Source organism: Emys orbicularis, chromosome 5, assembly GCF_028017835.1.
Source record: "Emys orbicularis isolate rEmyOrb1 chromosome 5, rEmyOrb1.hap1, whole genome shotgun sequence".
NCBI classification, from domain to species: Eukaryota; Metazoa; Chordata; order Testudines; family Emydidae; genus Emys; species Emys orbicularis.
The window spans coordinates 19,327,389-19,342,622 of record NC_088687.1 but is presented as its reverse complement, the minus strand read 5'-3'; positions in this window follow the sequence as shown (position 1 = coordinate 19,342,622).

The window sequence follows — 15,234 nt, the reverse complement described above, 5'->3', positions numbered from 1 at the left end:
CCTGCTTGCTGATTTAAATCATGATTATAATCAGTGATTTAAATCGTTTTGATTCAAATCAATCCATCCTGATATGGAAGCACTGGTGCTACTCGTCTCATTAGCAAGAATTCTGGAAACAAAACACAAAGAGTTAAATGGGGCCTCACAATCACAGTCTGGTTACCTCATTACAGCTCTGAGGTGTTGTGGTGCTGAGTTGAGCCCTGAATGCCAATGTATCCTTATGAAGCAGAATTAATTATTACTGTAAACACATCTGCAACTAAAGCCATCTTCATCTTATGAACATGATTTTTCTTCCCCTTCTACTTTCTTGAATGGGCATTATGTATGTCACATTCTTCTGATAGGCTGCTGCTATAGTTTTTGCTTGTTTGTTTGTTTGTCTGTGTTTGGGTTTTTTAAGGGTGGAAGTTGAAGGACACTCTCCCTAAACGGGTGTCTGATTACATGAACAAGCAGTGTAACCCAGCTGCATTAATAACCCACACTTTGCCTCAATGAAGGATTCGAACTGCTGTGAGCAGGGAAAAGGTGAGATATTTTATTTATTTGTCTAAATGACAATTTTGTGACTCAGTCTGATGTAGGAATTTCCAGAGAAAGATTCTGCCATTTCTTGACCAGTTTTTGTGATAGATAAGAGATGGATTCAAAATGGAAACTGATCCAGACCCCTTTTTTCCCACAAACTTTCAGAATGTTTGTATCTGAAGCTTGTGTGTATCTGAATCGGATTTTAAACAAGAATCCTGAGTCCAGTCATTTCTGAGACTTGAAGAAACCTGAGGTCAAGATCTGAACCTCATGACTCAGGTCTATCTGTCATTTAAAACGTGTAAATAGAAAGACAGTGGCCTGTCACTTTGAGAATTCTGAGTGCTTGGAAACTGAATCAGGAAACTTATTTAAGAGTCTAAATACTTAATTTAGGTGCCTAACATTAGGCACTTAAGTCTGAAAATTTGGCAATACAGTACACATGAAGATTTAGGAGAAATTATCCTTATTCTGTGGACAAGGATTACTTCTCTGTCTCTGTGGTCAGTTTACGTGTTCCATAACACACAGAATGGAATTGTGAAAATAACTGAAGGAGGAGAATGGGCTTGTTGTAATAGATATCCAGTGTCAGTGTGCGGATGATTGTTCTCTCTGGAAATATAGGGCATGATTTATGTGTGCGAAGTCCATCTTGATGTGCGTGGAGCATTGTTTGGCAAACGTGTTAATTCTTCTATTTTCTGTTTCAGTATTTGCAGCATTCTGTTGTTTTAAGCTCCTGAGTGATGAGGAGTGGTGTGTGAGCAGCACAGCGCTTCTCCTCCAGAATCACCTGTCTGACTCCTTCCCCTTAGTCAAAACTTTTATTAGTGTGTTGATTTTACAATCTTTGCTTCTAGAGCTGTGTAAATTGGGCTTATCTGAACCTGGAAACATCTGAATAGATTGAGGAATCATTTTTGTTTTGGATTAAGAATTCAAACCTCCGTCCATAGCTTCGAGGTGTGTGAAAGGGAGCAGAGCATGTAGGAAGGTGGTTATCCTGGAGATGGATCTGCTTCCAAGTTATTCGGAATTAAACTAAATTAACCATTCCATCAAGTAATTACAATAGATCTCGTGGAACCTCTCCCAGTATGCTCCTCAGGTCCATTGTCTGCCGCCTTGTAGTTGCTTTTTAATCAAGGCTCCTCTGCCTCTTTCTGGAATCCACAATTTGGTCAAGAGCAAGTACCAACCAAGCTGCAACCAACAGCACATAACTTGAGTGTGATACACAGAGGGCTTCTACTGAAACAAAGATGTAATCTGAGAAGACATTTATCAGGTGGAAAGAGGAACACTTTTGTTAGCCTGGATTTCCCATTCAAACTGAATAATGACCTTCTGTTACTGTAACATTTCATTAAATGCATGAAACTGGTTTTCTAATTGCTTCTTGCTTTTCATGTTCTCTTGTGATCTTTACTGCAAAGTTTGTGTAAATGTATCAGGATCGAAATTAAAGTTAACTAATTCAAACTTTGTGGTTTTTTCCCTCCTAAACAGGTGGAGAGATCATAAATATCGATCTCTACTTGCTTAGGTCAGAGTGTACTGACACTACTGTAAGCTGACCATCTACTCAGAAGGAGCACCACCACCTCCTTTTGACTGTTGACATAATTACTATTTGCTTTCAGAATATGGAGTTCTCCATCTAATCTCTAGTTTCAGATGTAGACCCCCTCCCTCCCTGTGACCTAATCTGCCCTTCCTGTATAGATTATACCCAGGTCTGATGGGGTCCCATTGATCAGTGTCATCACACCACAGTTCAGCAATCCATGTTTATAGAGTTATAGACATAGAAATGTAGGGCTGGAAGGCACCTCAGCAGGTAACCTAGTCCAGCCCCTGAGCCACGACAGGAGGTTGGCAGGGTGGGGTACAGGCCTTTTGCTCTTTCTGTTTAGAAGGTATTGTCAGCCAGGGGGCTGAGCATCTCCAGTGACCCTTTTCCCCACTTGGCCTCCCAAGCAGAAAGCCATAGTAGGCTTGAAAGCTGCTCGGTTCTGGCCATTGTTTGCTGTGCAACAGCGGACAATGGCTGAGAGCCTGGGGAATAAGCTGCAGTGGTTAAATGCTCACTTTACATGTGAGTGGCAGCAGGATCGAGGCCTGCGTTCTCCAGCCTGCTTGTTGCAGCATGGGGATTGATGCCTGTGCCCTCCAGATAGTGGGGCAAGGACTTTCCCCGAGTCCCTCCAAGGTAGCCAGCCCACCTCCTTCCTGTTTTTTGCCCCCTCTCCCTATAGCAGTCGGGCAAAAGAGCACAAGCCACTCTCCCCAGGCCCACAGTCACCAAGTGATCACCATGGGGAGTCAAACCCACAACACAGGCATTATTAGCACCACACTCTACTCAGCACACAAGAAGCATTCTTCCCCTGGATGTTTGGAAAGGAGCAACAGGCTGCCAAGGGAACTTTGTAGCCTATGGCATGACATGGGAGTGGCGGGGACAGTCTCCGGTCAAGGGTCTGAGTCCAAATGATAGAGCCATTCCCGTCCATGCAATAAGTAGTGTGATAGATGTCTGCATTCTTTAGTCACCCTGTCTCACGCTGCCTTTTTTGCCCCCCCACCCCCGGTTATGGCAGCGAGGGAACAGAGCAAGTCCTTTGCAAAGCCTCAACTAAGGGAGCCTCCAGTGGAATCAAACCCACATTCTCAGGTGCTGGAGTAGGCATTTGTGACTCGGTCACCTCACTAGCCTGTTTCTGTTTACTATGCATGGGTTACGATGGCAGGTCAGGAGGCAATAGACTATGCAGGAGTAAGGGCAGAAGAGTCTAGAGGCAAAGGGGGCCGAGAAGGGTGAGTCTGGAGTTAATTGTGTCATGCAGGGCACATAGGGAGGCTGTCAGGGTCACAGGGGTCAAGGAGAGCAAGTTTGGAGGAAACGGAGACAGACAGGGATCACTGATGAAAAGCTTGGTAGGAGTTGGGGTTCAATCAGGCAATCTTGGGGGTGGGGTGGGAGGGTCACAGAGAAAAAGGCTTGAGGGAGAGAGGGTCATGCAAAGATCAATGAGGACAGATGTGGAGGCACTGGGGTAAATGATGCCACAGCAAGCCAGACTGGAGGTAGTGGAGGCCTTCGAGAGGTCACTCGGGATCAACTCGGAGGCAGTGGGGTCACAAAGAGTGAAAGCTGGAGACTATGGGGGCTGGCACAGAGGATACTATGAATCATTTTAGCCTCAGTGGGGTCACATGACACAAAGAGCAGCGATTCATATAGAGGTCAATGAGGATCAAATTGGATCCAGAGCGGGCAGATAACACAGAAATAAAGGCTGGGGTAATGTAGAGTTCAATGTGGTTTAATTTGAAGGCAAAAGGGTAACAGAGAACAGGGCTGCACATACAATGGGGGTCATACAGCGGTCAATGAAGATCCATTTGGATGCACGGGGTCAAATGAGGCTACAGAAAGCAACACTGGGGTCATACAGTTTCAGAGAGGCTCAATTAGAAGGCAGAGGATTCACAATCGGTCACAGAGAGCAGGTCTACAGCCACCATGGGGTCAAACAGAGGTCAATGAGGATTAATTTGGCTTCAGAGGGGTCAAATGAGGACACAGAGGGGAAGGCTGGGGTCATGGAGAGTTCAATGTGGTTTAATTGAAAGCAGAGGGTTCACACAAGGTCAGAGAGAGCAGGGCTGCAATTATTATGGGGTCACACAGAGGTCAATGAGGATTAATTTGGATTCAGAGGGGTCAAATGAGGACACAGAGGGGAAGGCTGGGGTCATGCAGAGTTCATGTGATTTCATTTGGAGGCAGAGGGTTCACACGAGGTCACAGATTGCTATGCTGCAGCCACTATGGGGTCACACAAAGGTCAATGAGACTCAATTTTGCTTCAGAGGGGTCAAATGAGGACACAGAGAGCATGCCTGGGGTCATGCAGAGTTCACCTGATTTAATTTGGAGGCACAGGGTTCACATGAGGTCACAGATAGCCCTGCTGCAGCAACTATGGAGTCACAAAGAGGTCAATGAGGATTAATTTGGCTTCAGAGGGGTCAACTAAGGACACAGGGGGAAGGCTGGGGTCATGGAGAGTTCAATGAGGTTTAATTGAAAGCAGAGGGTTCACACAAGGTCAGAGAGAGCAGGTCTGCAAGAACTATGGGGTGACACAAAGGTCAATGAGGATCTAGTTGGAGTCAGAAGGCTCGAATGAGGACACAGACAGCATGGCTGGGGTCATGCAGAGTTCATCTAATTCAATTTGAAGGCACAGGGTTCACTCGAGGTCACAGATAGCCCTGCTGCAGCCACTATGGGGTCACAAAGAGGTCAATGAGGATTAATTTGGCTTCAGGGGGTCAATTGAGGACACACAGGGGAAGGCTGGGGTCATGCAGAGTTCATCTGATTTCATTTCGAGGCAGAGGGTTCAAATGAGGTTACAGATTCCTATGCTGCAGCCACTATGGGGTCACACAAAGGTCAATGAGACTCAATTTTGCTTCAGAGGGGTCAAATGAGGACACAGAGAGCATGGCTGGGGTCATGCAGAGTTCATGTGATTTCATTTGGAGGCAGAGGGTTCACATGAGGTCACAGATTGCTATGCTGCAGAAACTACGGGGTCACACAAAGGTCAATAGGACTCAATTGTGCTTCAGAGGGGTCAAATGAGGACACAGAGAGCATGGCTGGGGTCATGCAGAGTTCTTCTAATTCAATTTGAAGGCAGAGGGTTCACACGAGGTCACAGATAGCCCTGCTGCAGCCACTATGGGGTCACAAAGAGGTCAATGAGGATTAATTAGACTTCAGAGGGGTCAACTGAGGACACAGAGGGGAAGGCTGGGGTCATGGAGGGTTCAATGTGGTTTAATTGAAAGCAGAGGGTTCACACAAGGTCAGAGAGAGCAGGGCTGCAGTTACTATGGGGTCACACAGAGGTCAATGAGGATCAATTTGGAGTCAGGGGTCAAATGAGGACACAGAGAGCATGCCTGGGGTCATGCAGAGTTCATCTAATTTAATTTGGAGGCAGAGCGTTCACACGAGGTCACAGATAGCCCTGCTGCAGCCACTAGGGGGTCACAAAGAGGTCAATGAGGATTAATTTGGTTTCAGAGGGGTCAACTGAGGACACAGAGGGGAAGGCTGGGGTCATGGAGAGTTCAATGAGGTTTAATTGAAAGCGGAGGGTTCACACAAGGTCAGAGAGAGCAGGTATCCAAGTAGTATGAGGTCACACACAGGTCAATGAGGATCTAGTTGGATTCAGAATGGGGACACAGACAGCATGGCTTGGGTCATGCAGAGTTCATCTAATTCAATTTGAAGGCACAGGGTTCGCTCGAGGTCACAGATAGACCTGCCACAGCCTCTATGGGGTCACAAAGAGGTCAATGAGGATTAATTTGGCTTCAGAGGGGTCAAATGAGGACACAAAGGGGAAGGCTAGGGTCATGGAAAGTTCAATGTGCTTTAATTGAAAGTGGAGGGTTCACCCAAGGTCAGAGAGAGGAGGTCTGTAAGTAGTATGGGGTCACACAAAGGACAATGAGGATCTAGTTGGATTCAGAAGGGTCGAATGAGAACACAGACAGCATGGTTTGGGTCATGCAGAGTTCATCTAATTCAATTTGAAGGCACAGGGCTCACTTGAGGTCACAGATAGCCCTGCTGCAGCCACTATGGGTTCACAAAGAGGTCAATGAGGATTAATTTGGCTTCAGAGGGGTCAAATGAGGACACAGAAGGGAAGGCTGGGGTAATGCAGAGTTCATGTGATTTCATTTGGAGGCAGAGGGTTCACACGAGGTTACAGATTCCTATGCTCTAGCCACTATGGGGTCACACAACGGTCAATTGAACTCAATTTTGATTCAGAGGGGTCAAATGAGGACACAGAGGGCATGGCTGGGGTCATGCAGAGTTCATGTGATTTCATTTGGAGGCAGAGGGTTCACTCGAGGTCACAGATAGCCCTGCTGCAGCAACTATGGAGTCACAAAGAGGTCAATGAGGATTAATTTGGCTTCAGAGGGGTCAAATGAGGACACAGAGGGGAAGGCTGGGGTCATGGAGAGTTCAATGTGGTTTAATTGAAAGCAGAGGGTTCACACAAGGTCAGAGAGAGCAGGGCTGCAGTTACTATGTGGTCACACAGAGGTAAATGAGGATCAATTTGGCTTCAGAGGGGTCAAATGAGGACACAGAGAGCATGCCTTGGGTCATGCAGAGTTAATGTGATTTCATTTGGAGGCAGAGGGTTCACACGAGGTCACAGATAGCCCTGCTGCAGCCACTATGGAGTCACAAAGAGGTCAATGAGGATAAATTTGGTTTCAGAGGGGTCAACTGAGGACACAGAGGAGAAGGCTGGGGTCATGCAGAGTTCATCTTATTTCATTTGGAGGCAGAGGGTTCAAATGAGGTTACAGATTCCTATGCTGCAGCCACTATGGGGTCACACAGAGGTCAATGAGGATCAATTTGGCTTCAGAGGGGTCAAATGAGGACACAGAGAGCATGCCTGGGGTCATGCAGAGTTCATGTGATTTCATTTGGAGGCAGAGGGTTCACTCGAGGTCACAGATAGCCCTGCTGCAGCAACTATGGAGTCACAAAGAGGTCAATGAGGATTAATTTGGCTTCAGAGGGGTCAAATGAGGACACAGAGGGGAAGGCTGGGGTCATGGAGAGTTCAATGTGGTTTAATTGAAAGCAGAGGGTTCACACAAGGTCAGAGAGAGCAGGGCTGCAGTTACTATGGGGTCACACAGAGGTCAATGAGGATCAATTTGGAGTCAGAGGGATCAAATGAGGACACAGAGAGCATGCCTGGGGTCATGCAGAGTTCATGTGATTTCATTTGGAGGCAGAGGGTTCACACGAGGTCACAGATAGCCCTGCTGCAGCCACTATGGAGTCACAAAGAGGCCAATGAGGATAAATTTGGTTTCAGAGGGGTCAACTGAGGACACAGAGGGGAAGGCTGGGGTCATGGAGAGTTCAATGTGGTTTAATTGAAAGCAGAGGGTTCACACAAGGTCAGAGGGAGCAGGGCTGCAGTTACTATGGGGTCACAAAGAGGTCAATGAGGATCAATTTGGACTCAGAGGGATCAAATGAGGACACAGAGGGTAAGCTTGGGGTCATGCAGAGTTCATCTGATTTCATGTGGAGGCAGAGGGTTCACACGAGGTCAGAGATAGCCCTGCTGCAGCCACTATGGAGTCACAAAGAGGTCAGTGAGGATTAATTTGGCTTCAGAGGGGTCAACTGAGGACACAGAGGGGAAGGCTGGGGTCATGGAGAGTTCAATGTGGTTTAATTGAAAGCAGAGGATTCACACAAGGTCAGAGAGAGCAGGGCTGCAGTTACTATGGGGTCACACAGGTCAATGAGGATCAATTTGGCTTCAGAGGGGTCAAATGAGGACACAGAGAGCATGCCTGGGGTCATGCAGAGTTCATGTGATTTCATTTGGAGGCAGAGGGTTCACACGAGGTCAAGATAGCCCTGCTGCAGCCACTATGGGGTTACAAAGAGGTCAATGAGGATTAATTTGGCTTCAGAGGGCTCAACTGAGGACACAGAGGGGAAGGCTGGGGTCATGGAGAGTTCAATGTGGTTTAATTGAAAGCAGAGGGTTCACACAAGGTCAGAGAGAGCAGGGCTGCAGTTACTATGGGGTCACACAGGTCAATGAGGATCAATTTGGCTTCAGAGGGGTCAAATGAGGACACAGAGAGCATGCCTGGGGTCATGCAGAGTTCATGTGATTTCATTTGGAGGCAGAGGGTTCACACGAGGTCACAGATAGCCCTGCTGCAGCCACTATGGAGTCACAAAGAGGTCAATGAGGATTAATTTGGCTTCAGAGGGGTCAACTGAGGACACAGAGGGGAAGCCTGGGGTCATAGAGAGTTCAATGTGGTTTAATTGAAAGCAGAGGGTTCACACAAGGTCAGAGGGAGCAGGGCTGCAGTTACTATGGGGTCATACAGAGGTCAATGAGGATCAATTTGGAGTCAGAGGGATCAAATGAGGACACAGAGGGGAAGCTGGGGGTTATGCAGAGTTCATCAGATTTAATTTGGAGGCAGAGGGTTCACACGAGGTCACAGATAGCCCTGCTGCAGCCACTATGGGGTCACAAAGAGGTCAATGAGGATTAATTTGGCTTCAGAGGGGTCAAATGAGGACACAGAGGGGAAGGCTGGGGTCATGGAGAGTTCAATGTGGTTTAATTGAAAGCAGAGGGTTCACACAAGGTCAGAGAGAGCAGGGCTGCAGTTACTATGGGGTCACACAGAGGTCAATGAGGATCAATTTGGCTTCATAGGGGTCAAATGAGGACACAGAGAGCATGCCTGGGGTCATGCAGAGTTCATGTGATTTCATTTGGAGGCAGAGGGTTCACACGAGGTCACAGATAGCCCTGCTGCAGCCACTATGGAGTCACAAAGAGGTCAATGAGGATAAATTTGGTTTCAGAGGGGTCAATTGAGGACACAGAGGGGAAGGCTGGGGTCATGCAGAGTTCATCTTATTTCATTTGGAGGCAGAGGGTTCACACGAGGTCACAGATAGCCCTGCTGCAGCCACTATGGAGTCACAAAGAGGTCAATGAGGATTAATTTGGCTTCAGAGGGGTCAACTGAGGACACAGAGGGGAAGCCTGGGGTCATGGAGAGTTCAATGTGGTTTAATTGAAAGCAGAGGGTTCACACAAGGTCAGAGGGAGCAGGGCTGCAGTTACTATGGGGTCATACAGAGGTCAATGAGGATCAATTTGGAGTCAGAGGGATCAAATGAGGACACAGAGGGGAAGCTGGGGGTTATGCAGAGTTCATCAGATTTAATTTGGAGGCAGAGGGTTCACACGAGGTCACAGATAGCCCTGCTGCAGCCATTATGGGGTCACAAAGAGGTCAATGAGGATTAATTTGGCTTCAGAGGGGTCAAATGAGGACACAGAGGGGAAGGCTGGGGTCATGGAGAGTTCAATGTGGTTTAATTGAAAGCAGAGGGTTCACACAAGGTCAGAGAGAGCAGGGCTGCAGTTACTATGGGGTCACACAGAGGTCAATGAGGATCAATTTGGCTTCATAGGGGTCAAATGAGGACACAGAGAGCATGCCTGGGGTCATGCAGAGTTCATGTGATTTCATTTGGAGGCAGAGGGTTCACACGAGGTCACAGATAGCCCTGCTGCAGCCACTATGGAGTCACAAAGAGGCCAATGAGGATAAATTTGAAGTCAGAGGGGTCAAATGAGGACACAGAGGGGACGCTGAGGGTCATGCAGAGTTCATCAGATTTAATTTGGAGGCAGAGGGTTCACACGAGGTCACAGATAGCCCTGCTGCAGCCACTATGGGGTCACAAAGAGGTCAATGAGGATTAATTTGGCTTCAGAGGGGTCAACTGAGGACACAGAGGGGAAGGCTGGGGTCATGGAGAGTTCAATGTGGTTTAATTGAAAGCAGAGGGTTCACACAAGGTCAGAGAGAGCAGGGCTGCAGTTACTATGGGGTCACACAGAGGTCAATGAGGATCAATATGGCTTCAGAGGGGTCAAATGAGGACACAGAGAGCATGCCTGGGGTCATGCAGAGTTCATGTGATTTCATTTGGAGGCAAAGGGTTCACACGAGGTCACAGATAGCCCTGCTGCAGCCACTATGGAGTCACAAAGAGGTCAATGAGGATTAATTTGGCTTCAGAGGGGTCAAATGAGGACACATAGGGGAAGGCTGGGGTCATGGAGAGTTCAGTGTGGTTTAATTGAAAGCAGAGGGTTCACACAAGGTCAGATGGAGCAGGGCTGCAGTTACTATGGGGTCACACAGAGGTCAATGAGGATCAATTTGGCTTCAGTCGGGTCAAATGAGGACACAGAGAGCATGCCTGGGGTCATGCAGAGTTCATGTGATTTCATTTGGAGGCAGAGGGTTCACACGAGGTCACAGATAGCCCTGCTGCAGCCACTATGGAGTCACAAAGAGGCCAATGAGGATAAATTTGAAGTCAGAGGGGTCAAATGAGGACACAGAGGCGACGCTGGGGGTCATGCAGAGTTCATCTAATTCAATTTGAAGGCACAGGGTTCACTTGAGGTCACAGATAGCCCTGCTGCAGCCACTATGGAGTCACAAAGAGGTCAATGAGGATAAATTTGGTTTCAGAGGGGTCAACTGAGGACACAGAGGGGAAGGCTGGGGTCATGGAGAGTTCAATGTGGTTTAATTGAAAGCAGAGGGTTCACACAAGGTCAGAGGGAGCAGGGCTGCAGTTACTATGGGGTCACAAAGAGGTCAATGAGGATCAATTTGGAGTCAGAGGGATCAAATGAGGACACAGAGGGGAAGCTGGGGGTCATGCAGAGTTCATTTGATTTCATGTGGAGGCAGAGGGTTCACACGAGGTCACAGATAGCCTTGATGCAGCCACCATGGGGTCACACAGAGGTCAATGAGGATCAATTTGGAGTCAGAGGGGTCAAATAAGGACATAGAGGGGACGCTGAGGGTCATGCAGAGTTCATCAGATTTAATTTGGAGGCAGAGGGTTCACACGAGGTCACAGATAGCCCTGCTGCAGCCACTATGGGGTCACAAAGAGGTCAATGAGGATTAATTTGGCTTCAGAGGGGTCAACTGAGGACACAGAGGGGAAGGCTGGGGTCATGGAGAGTTCAATGTGGTTTAATTGAAAGCAGAGGGTTCACACAAGGTCAGAGAGAGCAGGGCTGCAGCCACTATGGGGTCACACAGAGGTCAATGAGGATCAATATGGCTTCAGAGGGGTCAAATGAGGACACAGAGAGCATGCCTGGGGTCATGCAGAGTTCATGTGATTTCATTTGGAGGCAGAGGGTTCACACGAGGTCACAGATAGCCCTGCTGCAGCCACTATGGGGTCACACAAAGGTCAATGAGACTCAATTTTGCTTCAGAGGGGTCAAATGAGGACACAGAGAGCATGCCTGGGGTCATGCAGAGTTCATGTGATTTCATTTGGAGGCAGAGGGTTCACACGAGGTCACAGATAGCCCTGCTGCAGCCACTATGGAGTCACAAAGAGGCCAATGAGGATAAATTTGGTTTCAGAGGGGTCAACTGAGGACACAGAGGGGAAGGCTGGGGTCATGCAGAGTTCATCTTATTTCATTTGGAGGCACAGGGTTCAAATGAGGTTACAGATTCCTATGCTGCAGCCACTATGGGGTCACACAAAGGTCAATGAGACTCAATTTTGCTTCAGAGGGGTCAAATGAGGACACAGAGGGGAAGGCTGGGGTCATGGAGAGTTCAATGTGGTTTAATTGAAAGCAGAGGGTTCACACAAGGTCAGAGAGAGCAGGGCTGCAGTTACTATTGGGTCACACAGAGGTCAATGAGGATCAATTTGGCTTCAGATGGGTCAAATGAGGACACAGAGAGCATGCCTGGGGTCATGCAGAGTTCATGTGATTTCATTTGGAGGCAGAGGGTTCACACGAGGTCACAGATAGCCCTGCTGCAGCCACTATGGGGTCACACAAAGGTCAATGAGACTCAATTTTGCTTCAGAGGGGTCAAATGAGGACACAGAGAGCATGCCTGGGGTCATGCAGAGTTCATGTGATTTCATTTGGAGGCAGAGGGTTCACACGAGGTCACAGATAGCCCTGCTGCAGCCACTATGGAGTCACAAAGAGGTCAATGAGGATAAATTTGGTTTCAGAGGGATCAACTGAGGACACAGAGGGGACGACTGGGGTCATGCAGAGTTCATGTGATTTCATTTGGAGGCAGAGGGTTCATACGAGGTCACAGATAGCCCTGCTGCAGCCACTATGGGGTCACAAAGAGGTCAATGAGGATAAATTTGGTTTCAGAGGGGTCAACTGAGGACACAGAGGGGAAGGCTGGGGTCATGGAGAGTTCAATGTGGTTTAATTGAAAGCAGAGGGTTCACACAAGGTCAGAGGGAGCAGGGCTGCAGTTACTATGGGGTCACAAAGAGGTCAATGAGGATCAATTTGGAATCAGAGCGGTCAAATGAGGACATAGAGGAGACGCTGACGGTCATGCAGAGTTCATCAGATTTAATTTGGAGGCAGAGGGTTCACACGAGGTCACAGATAGCCCTGCTGCAGCCACTATGGGGTCACAAAGAGGTCAATGAGGATTAATTTGGCTTCAGAGGGGTCAACTGAGGACACAGAGGGGAAGGCTGGGGTCATGGAGAGTTCAATGTGGTTTAATTGAAAGCAGAGGGTTCACACAAGGTCAGAAAGAGCAGGGCTGCAGTTACTATGGGGTCACACAGAGGTCAATGAGGATCAATATGGCTTCAGAGGGGTCAAATGAGGACACAGAGAGCATGCCTGGGGTCATGCAGAGTTCATGTGATTTCATTTGGAGGCAGAGGGTTCACACGAGGTCACAGATAGCCCTGCTGCAGCCACTATGGAGTCACAAAGAGGTCAATGAGGATAAATTTGGTTTCAGAGGGGTCAACTGAGGACACAGAGGGGAAGGCTGGGGTCATGCAGAGTTCATCTTATTTCATTTGGAGGCAGAGGGTTCATACGAGGTCACAGATAGCCCTGCTGCAGCCACTATGGGGTCACAAAGAGGTCAATGAGGATTAATTTGGCTTCAGAGGGGTCAACTGAGGACACAGAGGGGAAGCCTGGGGTCAGGGAGAGTTCAATGTGGTTTAATTGAAAGCAGAGGGTTCACACAAGGTCAGAGGGAGCAGGGCTGCAGTTACTATGGGGTCATACAGAGGTCAATGAGGATCAATTTGGAGTCAGAGGGATCAAATGAGGACACAGAGGGGAAGCTGGGGGTCATGCAGAGTTCATCTAATTTAATTTGAAGGCACAGGGTTCACTTGAGGTCACAGATAGTCCTGCTGCAGCCACTATGGAGTCACAAAGAGGTCAATGAGGATAAATTTGGTTTCAGAGGGGTCAACTGAGGACACAGAGGGGAAGGCTGGGGTCATGGAGAGTTCAATGTGGTTTAATTGAAAGCAGAGGGTTCACACAAGGTCAGAGGGAGCAGGGCTGCAGTTACTATGGGGTCACAAAGAGGTCAATGAGGATCAATTTGGAGTCAGAGCGGTCAAATGAGGACATAGAGGAGACGCTGACGGTCATGCAGAGTTCATCAGATTTAATTTGGAGGCAGAGGGTTCACACGAGGTCACAGATAGCCCTGCTGCAGCCACTATGGGGTCACAAAGAGGTCAATGAGGATTAATTTGGCTTCAGAGGGGTCAACTGAGGACACAGAGGGGAAGGCTGGGGTCATGGAGAGTTCAATGTGGTTTAATTGAAAGCAGAGGGTTCACACAAGGTCAGAGGGAGCAGGGCTGCAGTTACTATGGGGTCACAAAGAGGTCAATGAGGATCAATTTGGAGTCAGAGCGGTCAAATGAGGACATAGAGGAGACGCTGACGGTCATGCAGAGTTCATCAGATTTAATTTGGAGGCAGAGGGTTCACACGAGGTCACAGATAGCCCTGCTGCAGCCACTATGGGGTCACAAAGAGGTCAATGAGGATTAATTTGGCTTCAGAAGGGTCAACTGAGGACACAGAGGGGAAGGCTGGGGTCATGGAGAGTTCAATGTGGTTTAATTGAAAGCAGAGGGTTCACACAAGGTCAGAAAGAGCAGGGCTGCAGTTACTATGGGGTCACACAGAGGTCTATGAGGATCAATATGGCTTCAGAGGGGTCAAATGAGGACACAGAGAGCATGCCTGGGGTCATGCAGAGTTCATGTGATTTCATTTGGAGGCAGAGGGTTCACACGAGGTCACAGATAGCCCTGCTGCAGCCACTATGGAGTCACAAAGAGGTCAATGAGGATAAATTTGGTTTCAGAGGGGTCAACTGAGGACACAGAGGGGACGACTGGGGTCATGCAGAGTTCATGTGATTTCATTTGGAGGCAGAGGGTTCATACGAGGTCACAGATAGCCCTGCTGCAGCCACTATGGGGTCACAAAGAGGTCAATGAGGATAAATTTGGTTTCAGAGGGGTCAACTGAGGACACAGAGGGGAAGGCTGGGGTCATGGAGAGTTCAATGTGGTTTACTTGAAAGCAGAGGGTTCACACAAGGTCAGAGAGAGCAGGGCTGCAGTTACTATGGGGTCACACAGAGGTCAATGAGGATCAATATGGCTTCAGAGGGGTCAAATGAGGACACAGAGAGCATGCCTGGGGTCATGCAGAGTTCATGTGATTTCATTTGGAGGCAGAGGGTTCACACGAGGTCACAGATAGCCCTGCTGCAGCCACTATGGGGTCACACAAAGGTCAATGAGACTCAATTTTGCTTCAGAGGGGTCAAATGAGGACACAGAGAGCATGCCTGGGGTCATGCAGAGTTCATGTGATTTCATTTGGAGGCAGAGGGTTCACACGAGGTCACAGATAGCCCTGCTGCAGCCACTATGGAGTCACAAAGAGGTCAATGAGGATAAATTTGGTTTCAGAGGGGTCAACTGAGGACACAGAGGGGAAGGCTGGGGTCATGCAGAGTTCATCTTATTTCATTTGGAGGCAGAGGGTTCATACGAGGTCACAGATAGCCCTGCTGCAGCCACTATGGGGTCACAAAGAGGTCAATGAGGATTAATTTGGCTTCAGAGGGGTCAACTGAGGACACAGAGGGGAAGCCTGGGGTCATGGAGAG